The sequence below is a fragment of the Pan troglodytes genome, chromosome 13 (assembly GCF_028858775.2).
Source record: "Pan troglodytes isolate AG18354 chromosome 13, NHGRI_mPanTro3-v2.0_pri, whole genome shotgun sequence".
Classification (NCBI taxonomy): domain Eukaryota; kingdom Metazoa; phylum Chordata; class Mammalia; order Primates; family Hominidae; genus Pan; species Pan troglodytes.
The window spans coordinates 46572371-46583305 of record NC_072411.2 but is presented as its reverse complement, the minus strand read 5'-3'; positions in this window follow the sequence as shown (position 1 = coordinate 46583305).

Sequence of the window (10935 nt, the reverse complement as noted above, 5' to 3'; positions counted from 1 at the left end):
TACTGTGAATTACCAAATAAGTCCATTGAGTGAAACATAAAGTAAAAATGAGTTTAAGAGACAGCTAGACATGTTTATGTAGGCAAAAGGGGTTGGAAGATATGCTGACAACACAAAGAGGTGTGTTGCAATAAACTTGAAGGGGACAGGCCATTGGGCCAACCATCCCTTTTCTATCCAGGAATTCCTTATGTTCTCATTAGTGTCTCACATATGGACAGCTGCGTTATTAAAATTTGGCCGTAAATTTGAGTCAACGAAAGAGTCTGTTGTCTCCATTTTTTTCTTCCTTTATATATTCGATACACAAACACATATATGCAAAAGTTTCAACTTTTGTTCAGGGAAGTATTTTCTGTCCAGATGTTAGATTTTTGTGACTCATGGCCAAGGATGAGGGAAGGGCTTTGTGAGCAAGCTTGTTCTGATCATGTCCACCTCGGATAAGTACATGTTCATGGCACCTCACTTGCATAAATACAACATTCTAAACTGTCCTTTCAATGGTCACCTTTAGTACTGAGTCAGGCCTGAAGTTTCTATGGCAGAGTTTCTTCGGAGAGAAAATGTTTTAAGGGTTAGAGAAAAAGGTCAGTTCTTTTCATTCCTTTATCTTTTCTCATATTTTGAAATATGCCATCAGAAAATATTTTGGAGAGGACTGGTTAGACGCCAAGAGTTTCACTGACCCTTTTAGTTGTTGCCATTTTACACTTCTTGCCTCAGGAGCTGGTTGAGCTTTTGAACGCAGTCACATTTAATTTATATGATGTGGGCATAACCTGCATCTGAATATAAATACCCAACACCTGCATTAGCACTTTACAACTAACAAGCACTTGGATCCCCACTGTCTCATTTGCTCTAAATCACAAACCTATTAGGTTGGCACTATTATCTTTTACTTATAGATTAGAAACTGAGGCCCACAGAAGCTAAGTGACTTAGCCACATTTACTTGCTCAAGTGATAAGTGGCCAAGTTAAAACTGCCTGGCTCCATCTTTATTAAAATACACCTGAGAACACAGATACGAGAGTGAATAAATTTCCATTTTTATGTGACTTTTTAAAATAAAGTTGGGCAAAAAGGTAAACAATGAGCTTATGTCTATTAGGTCCATTTCGAAACACCCCCAATCCATTACACAGTAAGAACATAGGCATGTATGCTATTTAGTTCTTTTAAGAAAATAGTAAAGATGCCAGGCGTGGTGGCTCAAGCCTGTAATCCCAGCACTTTGGGAGGCCGAGGGGGGTGGATCACAAGGTCAGGAGTTCAAGACCAGCCTGACCAACATGGTGAAACCCCATCTCTACTAAAAATACAAAAATTAGCCGGGCGTGGTGGTGTGGGCCTGTAATCCCAGCTACTCAGGAAGCTGAGGCAGGAGAATCGCTTGAACCCGGGGGGCGGAGGTTGCAGTGAGCCAAGATTGCACCACTGCACTCCAGCCTAGGCGACAGAATGAGACTCTGTCTCGGAAAAAAAAAAAAAAGAAAAGAAAATAGTAAAGATGATGCTGGGCATGGTGGCTCACGCCTATAGTCCCAGCACTTCGGGAGGCTGAGGTGAGTGGATTGCTTGAGCCCAGGTCTTCGAGACCAGCTTGGGCATCATGGGGAAACTTGATTTCTACAAAAAATACAAAAATTAGCTGGGTGTGGTGGCATTTGCCTGTAGTCCCAGCTACTCCAGAGGCGAAGATGGGAGGATCGCTTGAGCCCAGGGGCCAAGGCTGCAGTGAACTGTGATTGCACCACTGCACTCCAGCCTGCACAACAGAGTAAGACCTTATCTCAAAAAAAAAAGAAAAAGAAAAAGAAAAAATAGTAAAGATGATTAAGAAAAAAATTAATATAGTCACTAGTTAATGACTTCTTTATAGTTCTGTTATCACTTTTGCATTTTGGTTACAAAAATGTACAAATACTAGAGTCAATAAGTAAATCAAAATACTGAAGTTATTTGTTTATTTTAATTTTAAGCATCATAACCTTTCACAGCAGAAACTCAGACCCTACCTATAATATATTTTAATGAGCTGACAATTACTGAAAATAATATTCTCCCAACAAAAGTCAAATTCACATTCAAAAGCTATTAATAGAGCTTGTTGCCAACAGAAGCCTTATTCAATATTTGGGCATAACAGAACCAGGATACGAACATGATAGAGAGAGGGGCAGTGGTGGCAGGAAGAGGGGGATGAGGAGTGAGAAAGAGACTGCTGCACTGAGCCTGACATCTAAGAAGATGTCAGGGACCCTAAAGCCCCTAAGGAGCAGCCCCAAACCCCCAATCCCTTCCGACATACTCATTGTATCTGCTGTGGGGCCCATTTTGCACTCTGATTCTCTCATGGAATTATGCCCTGGCCTGAACCCCACCCAGTTTGAGGCTGCTCCCCGGATAATCTGTCTAGTCCTTGCCAATCTTCTCCTATCAAGAGTTACAGCCTGTTCATGAGACCCCCCCGCCACAGCTGACTGGGGTCGTATTCCAACTGAGGGAGGCCCTGCAGCAAATACAAGACATTGCCTAATACTGGCAAGCCCCCTGCCCACCAATATGAGCCCTTGGGTACTGAGGTCAGCCTCTTGAGAGCTTTGTTCACCAAAGTCCTTTAGCTATTATGATTGAAACATTGGCCTTTCTCCTTGTAGCTCTGATACCAGGCTTTATCCTCTCTCTCTTCCAGCCTACTCTGAGGTCCCCATATGCCTTTACCCCAGCCTAGAAGGGTTATAACACATCACAGGTGATTTAAACTAATTTCAGTGGTGGTTGATGGATTTCAAGGACCTGACCTCCTGTGCATTAGGAAGATCTACTCTCACCTTCACTTTATTTTGTAGCTATCATTTGACTAGATGAGCCTGCCTTCTATACTCCCAACAGCATTCATCATACACAGTCTGTCTTCCCTACCAGCCTGCAAGGACCAAGTCTGTCTTGATTACTGTTTTATGCTATTCCCAGCAAGGAAGCCAGCACATAGAAGGGAATGAACAAGCTCTTGCTGGATGGATAAATATATGATACACATGTGCAATTGTCAAGTAACCACTAGCTTGGGAAAGTTAGTCCCATCACATACTTGAATTTATTAATTGGCTGATAATACCAATGCATTAGCCAACACATTTACTTTAACTTCAAAATATTTATGCATAGAAGCATATTTTGAAAAACTGTTTAACCAACTTTCAGGGATAGAAAAGAAGATTATAAGTATGTTTCCATTCAGTTGTTGCTTTACAGTATATACAGAATTTATTTTGCATCTCTGCCCTCTCAAGAGTGAATTAAAGCACAATTATGTTAAATAATGTTTTTACCTACTATTTCACTTCTGTGAAATTTTTCTCCCTTCAAAAGAGCATTTGCTAAATTTGTTTTACAAAATTCTGAGTAAAGTGAAGTAAAAGCCTTTTACTGGGGGTAGTGTTACATTCAACAACAGAACTACAAAAAAATATGTTTTTGGGGGGACTAACATTTATCAGAAAAAATTCCAGAAAATTACTGTAACGGCCAGGCACTGTGGCCCACACCTGTAATCCCAGCACTTTGTGAGGCCAAGGTGGGCGGATCACAGGGTCAGGAGTTTGAGCTGGCTAACACAGTGAAACCCCATCTCTACTAAAAATACAAAAATCAGCCAGGCATGGTGGCACATGCCTGTAATGTCAGCTACTCAGGAGGCTGAGGCAGGAGAATTGCTTGAACTAGGAGGCAGAGGTTGCAGTGAGCTGAGATCATGCCACTGCACCCTAGCCTGGGCGACTGAGTGAGTCTCTGTCTCAAAAAAAAAAAAGAAAGAAAGAAAGAAAGAAAGAAAGAAAGAAAGAAAGAAAGAAAGAAAGAAAGAAAGAAAGAAAGAAAGAAAATTACTGTAACGCATTCAGATAGTCTCATTATGCTTACTTAAACCTAAAAGAATTTAATTAATATATCACAAAAATGACACATTATTTTTTTAACGTTCAGTCTCTATAGGATCCCTGCTGCCCTACTCTCTTATTCCCAAATAAACCCAAATAGTTTTCCAATTTCTCTCCCAAACTACTCTCTTGAACAACTCTATTTATAGTTTGGTATCTTTGTGTACCTAGGACAAGTAGCAAACCAGTTATGAGAAAGAAAAGAAAAAAAATAATTTCTTCAGGTTGCTCTCCTAAAACCAAGGCTTCCTTTCTATTATGTATTCACACATGATTTCTCTGCATAAGGAACTGTGTCAGGACTAAACTGAGTCATAGGACTCTGGGTTCAATTTTTACTTAGACAGTGGCCCCGAATGACTGATCCAGTCCTTTCAGCACTGTTTCCTTACCTGTCCCATAATATTTACCCTTTATCGGTTTCACAAAGATGCCTCCACATCTGAAACATACTTGAGACTTCCAAAATGGGTTTGATTATTTTGTCTTACTCCATCAAAATCTTAAATCTCCTTTTTTTCCAAACTGGGCAAAATAATATCTGCCAACCTTGAGGGTTTATTTTAAGGATTAAGTGAGATCATGCATGTGAAAAAGCTTTGAAATTCTAAAATGTTTCACATGTAAAAGGTATTTTTATTTCAATACTTTTGCAAATGTATGTCTAAACTAAATGCAAATTATTCAAAAATCCAATGAGACAGTTCCAACTTTTGGTACTCCTATTAATATGAAGTGAGGGAATGCTATAGCCTTCCTGTGGCTGAATGCATTGTCAGTAAAACATGCCTGCATGTGGAGTTCTTTGTTCAGTGATGAAAATTAATTTGTACCATGGTATTCATACTCAGTTCAAAAAGTGTTTTTAAGTGTCCACTATGTGCCAATACTTGCTAGGAGTTGGGGGCATACTGATGAAACTGACAATGTCTCTATCCTCAGAGAAGATCATATTCTAGTAAAAAGAAGATATATAAACAAATAATTGGACACAGAAAGCCAGCCTGGGAACCAGGGGAAGATGGCATATGACCTGAGTTAAGCAGTGAACAGAAGTCAGTCACATGAAGGGAGAAGGAAAGAACATTCCGGGTAGAGTAAATACGATAGGAAAGGTCCCTAACACTGGAAACAACATGCTTTGTTCATGAAAAAATATAAACAATATTACAGAAGTCGTATAAGCCATTTGAAGAATCGTGGGAGAGGAGGTTGAAGAAATGAAAATGTTCCACCTAAAAGAGCCTCATCATTAATCTAAGTGAAATAACTCAGGAATGGAAAACCAAATACTGTATGTTCTCACTTATAAGTGGGAGCTAAGGTGTAAGGATGCAAAAACATACAGAGTGATATAATGTACTTTGGGGATGCAGGGTGGGAGGTTAGGAGGTGAGTGAGGGATAAAAGACTACATACTGGGTACCATGTCCATTGCTTGGGTAGCAGGTGCACTAAAATCTCAGAATTCACCACTAAAGAGCCAATCCATGTAATCAAAAACCACCTGTACCCCAAAAACTATTGAAATGAAAAACATTAAAAATAATTTTATAAAAACACTATTTCAAGGCTAAAAAAAAAAAAAAAAAGGTGAGGTGGCTCATATGCTTTGCTAAAGAACCTATAGTTTCTCCAGTTGGCTCTCTGCTTCTCACACTGTGCAAATCAAACCCTAGGGACAAACAGGATTAACATGACCCAGCTTCTTGGATTCTTGATTTTGCCCAACAGTATGGGAGATAAACAAGGTTGACATTGAAGAACTATTGATTCAAAACAATCTTTGTAAACATTAAAATACCCATCTTTAGAGTTACTTTGAGGAAAGATTTGAGAAACACAGCAGGTATGAAATGGAGAACCACTGATGGTTTTATTGTCAGCAGTGGCATGAGCAGAAATATGTTTTAGAGCAGTGGTCCCCAACCTTTTTGGCACCAGGGGCCAGTTTCGTGGAAGACAATGTTTCCACAGATGCAGGGATTGAGGGAATGGTTTTGGGATGATTCAAGAGCATTACATTTACTGTGCACTTTATTTCTCTTATTATTACATTGTAACATACAATTAGATAATTATACAACTCACCGTAATGTAGAATCAGGGGGACCCCTGAGCTGGTATTCCTGCAACTAAATGGTCCCATCTGGGGGTGATGGGAGATAGTGACAGATCATCAGGCATTAGATTCTCATAAGGAGCTCACCACCTAGATCCCTCACATGTGCAGTTCACAATAGTGTTCACGCTCCTATGAGAATCTACTGTCACTGCTGATCTGACAGGAGGCGGAGCTCAGGCAGTAATGTGAGCCTTGGGGAGCAGGTGTAAATACAGATGAAGCTTCGCTTGCCTGCCTCCCACTCACCTCCTGCTGTGTGGCCTGGTTCCTCACGGGTCCGTGGCCTGGGGGTTAGGGACCCTTGTTTTAGAGCAATCACTCACTCTGGTGATGGCGTGGAGAATAGATGTGAGGAGGAAAGAGTGAAAACAGGAAGGCCAGTTAGGTGGCGGGCACAGCCTTCCAGGAAAGAAATGACGAGTAGCTAAAGTAGGGTAGGGAGTGTTGGAGGACAGCAAGGCTTTAAGAAACAGGCAGAGGTATGCTGCTTAGCCATATGGAGTGCTTGAATGTGGAAGTAAAGGAAAAGAGAGGAGTCATGGATAAACCTAGAGTTGGAGTTTAGAAGACTGGCGAGACTCTGGTGCCACTGAACAAGTTGGAGTATATTGGAGAAATAAAAAGTTAGAACAAGATTATGACTTTAGCTTTGAAAATGTAAATTTCTACATGCCATGGAACTCCAGGTGAAGATGCTGAGAATTTATCCTGATAGCCTTCTCTGATTCTCCTAGTGAAAAATCGCAGGCATTTGCAAGGTAATCAGAATTAGATGGGCATTTTGCTTTTTTTCTTTCCAACTTTCGGTGGCCATCTTGAGTTCATACATGACCTAGACTCAGCTCCTTCACTGTTTCCTGCGACATCTGTCAATCCATGACAAGCAGTAACTACCTGGGTGTGGTTTTCTCAGAGAAGTCTTGACACTCTAGTTCTGTATCATTCCCTGGATTTTAAGCTTTTCAATAGCAATGCCATGTGTCACTGACAATATGGACTGCTCATAAATAAATAACCTAGAAGAAAATTAATTATCATATCATCCATCAATCTCTTAGCCTCCTGAGTCCCTAGTTTTGAACTTCATTTCACCTCTAACAATATCTTTATCAATTCAAATCTAGCTCCTGGTCTCCCAGTTGTAACAAAACAGATATGGATCTCAGGTGGAGAGTAAGCATCAGAAACAGATGAACTCACAAGACAAAAATCTTATGTCCCTATTTTCCTGTTTTCATGCAAATGTCCCAGTAATTAAATCAGGAAAAAATGTAGCAAAAACATATCAGCCAAATGGTTTTAAAATTTCAAAAGAAGCTGTAAATATGGTCCTTTTTAGAAGATCAGGTTCTAACTAGAGTAGGAGAAAGGGTAGCATTTGTTCTGATGAAGCAGTTTTTAAATTCTTGTCAGTGATTTGAAGAGAGATAACTGATGTATGTTGAAGAAGCCTGTGAGATTTTTAAATAGTTCGGACGCTACGGGGAGCATTTTTTTCTTAAACCAATGTACTCAGAAGTGTTGGCAAGATTTTATTTGAACGTAGCAGTGCTTATGTGAGGAAGTTATTTTGAATTACCCTAGTATAAATATGTATGACTTTATTTGTATTGAAAATTTCCTTTGCAAGTGAGCGAATGAGGAACTGTTATATATCTATATTGCTTTTTAAATGATTTAGGTATTTCATTTCGGAAATAAAATATCATGCCCAGAATTCAAAAATAATATCAGAATTCCATTTGTACCCACAGGTGATTCTTGCACCTGCATTCATACCTTTTAACTTTAATTTGCCATGTAGAACAAATGGTATCTGTTATCTTAAGTCTGGCTTTTTTATAGCATTTATGCATACGTACATTCATTCACTCATTCATCAGACATTTACACAGCTCCTCTCATGAACCAAGCACTATGGTAGGTACTGGGCATGTAATAATAGTATTGAACTGTCCTTTGTCATAACATAGTTCAGGTAAACATTCCATTTCCTCTAGGCAATATTCTGTAGCACAGTGAAATTTTCAAATCTTAGGGTCATATCTTATTATTTAAAGGCTAAGCATGTTGAAGGCTGTGAACAAGCCTAGCATTGAAAGCATATTCCCTCTAAATACAGAGTATCAAAAGAAAGGTAAGAAGAGGTGAGGGCCCCAAGAAATAAGGCCGAAAATAGGGGGGAGCAAAAAGAGGGCGGGAAGGGTATTGGAGAAAGCATTAAAATCAGGGCTCAAACTTTCCCCTTAATACCTTTGGGCAACCAGTTGTTCTACATGAAAATGAAGCTGCTAGCAAGAAAATCATCCAACCCATTATCTGTAGAGCCTGTCCATTTACTTATAGAAGGAAAAACAAAACAAAACTCATCTTCTCTGTTTTCCTTCTTTAGTTATTGTGTGGGATTGGAGGGGAAAGGGATCATTTATCCTAAATTACTACTTCACCTTGCCTTCCTAAGCAACACACCTCTTCTAGTTCATTCCATTCTCTCCTTTTTATTTCTTTCCTTTATCAGAGAAACCTATTATATTTTCATGTGTTTACTTAAAAACAAACTACAAGAAGGCTCATCTGAGTCATCTATTTAAAGAATGAGACAAACATACACACGCAGCTCTGTTTTTGCTCCTTCAATTCTTTTTTAGGCTGTGTATAAAAGTGACACAAAAAAAGAGGAATAAAACAGTTTGTGTTAAATAATGTAATCAAGTACATAAGTCTGTAAAAAGGAGCGTGTAGGGTCTTAAGTACCCATGGTCCCTGCCTGCTACCCTCATCTGTCCTCATTCTTATCTCAAGTTGTAAGTTTTCAGTAGGAGATCAGTTTGTATCTCCCTAAAGCTTCTAAATGAATGACGGATTCCACAAACAGCAACAAATATTACTATATAATAGGCACTGTTCCAGGGGGTTGCAAAAGAGACATCCGTGATAAATCACCTTCCTTTGTAAAATAAATTACTATTTGGAGATCATAAATGAAGCAATAGTTTAAAATTTTCCAAGTGACGGTGCTTTGCGTTAATATCATAAAAGCATTACTGTCCCTCAAATTCAAAGTCCAAGGTGATTTCAAATGTCATTCACAAGCATATTTCACCTAACCCTGAACGTTTTCTTCAAAGATGGAAGAATCCTCCTTGGGAGAAGCAAAACTTGAATATAGATCATCTTTAGGCTGTAACAAAGCTGTAACAAATAATATTTCAATATCCCATAGAGCTATGTGACAGTAGGTAATAATATAACTCAGGACTATACTGATTTCTCTAAACTGAAATTCCAAATTCTTAGAAGATAGATAAATTAAGCTTTAAAAGAATGGGGTTTTAATTTTTCCTTCTTGTTTTAAAACACCAAATATTTTCTGTGAACTTTCAGCTTTGTTCTTTCCCTCTTGTCTAGAAGGGTGCTAGCTGAGTGCCAAGAACAACAGGTAAGCCAGCTTCCCTCAACACAGAGAAATTATGCCTTTGCCACAAGAGCCATACTTATGCTTCCACAATGGCCAGGGAAAAACCTAATAGGAACAGATTTTTTTGCATGTGTAGCAAAGTTAGTTCCAGAGAGAGAGAAAGAAGCCTGGTTTGCACTGTAGCAGAACCATTGGAACAATATGCTCCCTGTGTCCACAGCCCAATCCTCCCCGGACACCCTCCTTTCTAGGGCATAGGGTAGCAGAGTCACATACACAGTAGATCATGCCAGGACCTGCTGACACAACCCTACTCCCAAATTTGCAGGCAGGAGAGTGAAGCAATGTCTGTACTCTATACATAGTCTTACTTTTTTCTTTTCTTTTTTAAAGTAGCTGTTTCAGCATTCAACTGGGGGCAAGAGGGGTTGGGGGGTGGAAAAAGATAGTGCAGGCAAACTTTCTCAGTGCTATTCCATCCCTCTATGTCTCCCCACTCCTTCACACCTCTGAAGTTATGGCAAGACTAGGTAAAGAGTTTTGAACAATATTGAGACCCTCTTACCTTTACCTTGAACAAATAGGATCTTTGACACTTCTTGACCACACTCAGCTGCCTGCAAGAGTGCTTCCTCCTATAGCAAGTCATATCGGGAGAATTCGCTGAAGAAAGGTTTTTTCCTTACAATCACAAATGAAAGTATAAAATATATCACCAAATTTTAAAGTGTGCATATGTCCTCATCTCAGCTGTTGACATCATATTTATAATCATGAGCACGCCAGGTTTTCTACAACTTAAGAAATTCTATGACCATATTACTTTTCCAACTTTATCAGTAAACATTGATTTCTGTATAATGCAGAAACCAGTTAAATAATTTCTGGCCGGGTGCAGCGGCTCATGCCTGTAATCCCAGCACTTTGGGAGGCCAAGGTGGGTGGATCACCTGAGGTCAGGAATTCGAGACTGGCCTGGCCAACATGGTGAAACTCCGTCTCTACTAAAAATACAAAAAATTAGCTGGGTGTGGTGGCAGGTGCCTGTAATCCCAGCTACTCGGGAGGCTGAGGCAGGAGAATCACTTGAACCTGGGAGGCGGAGCTGGCAGTGAGCCGAGACTGTGCCACTGCACTCCAGCCTGGGTGACAGAGCGAGACTCCGTCTCAAAAAAATAAATAAATAAATAAAAAATAAAAATAAAATAAAATAAACAACACCTAAAAGACATGTTACATCCACTCTGGTTTTCCATAATTTAACTTCATGTATTTTTCAGGTAATTCATGCTAGTAGGAATTACTATTTATTGATACACCTGCTCTGTGCCAGACATTTTGTATACAGTCATATTTTCTTTACCACAACCAGCTTGAATCTAAGTACTCCTTTACCAATTTTTTTTTTTTTTTTTTTGAGACAGGGTCTCACTCTGTTGCGCGGG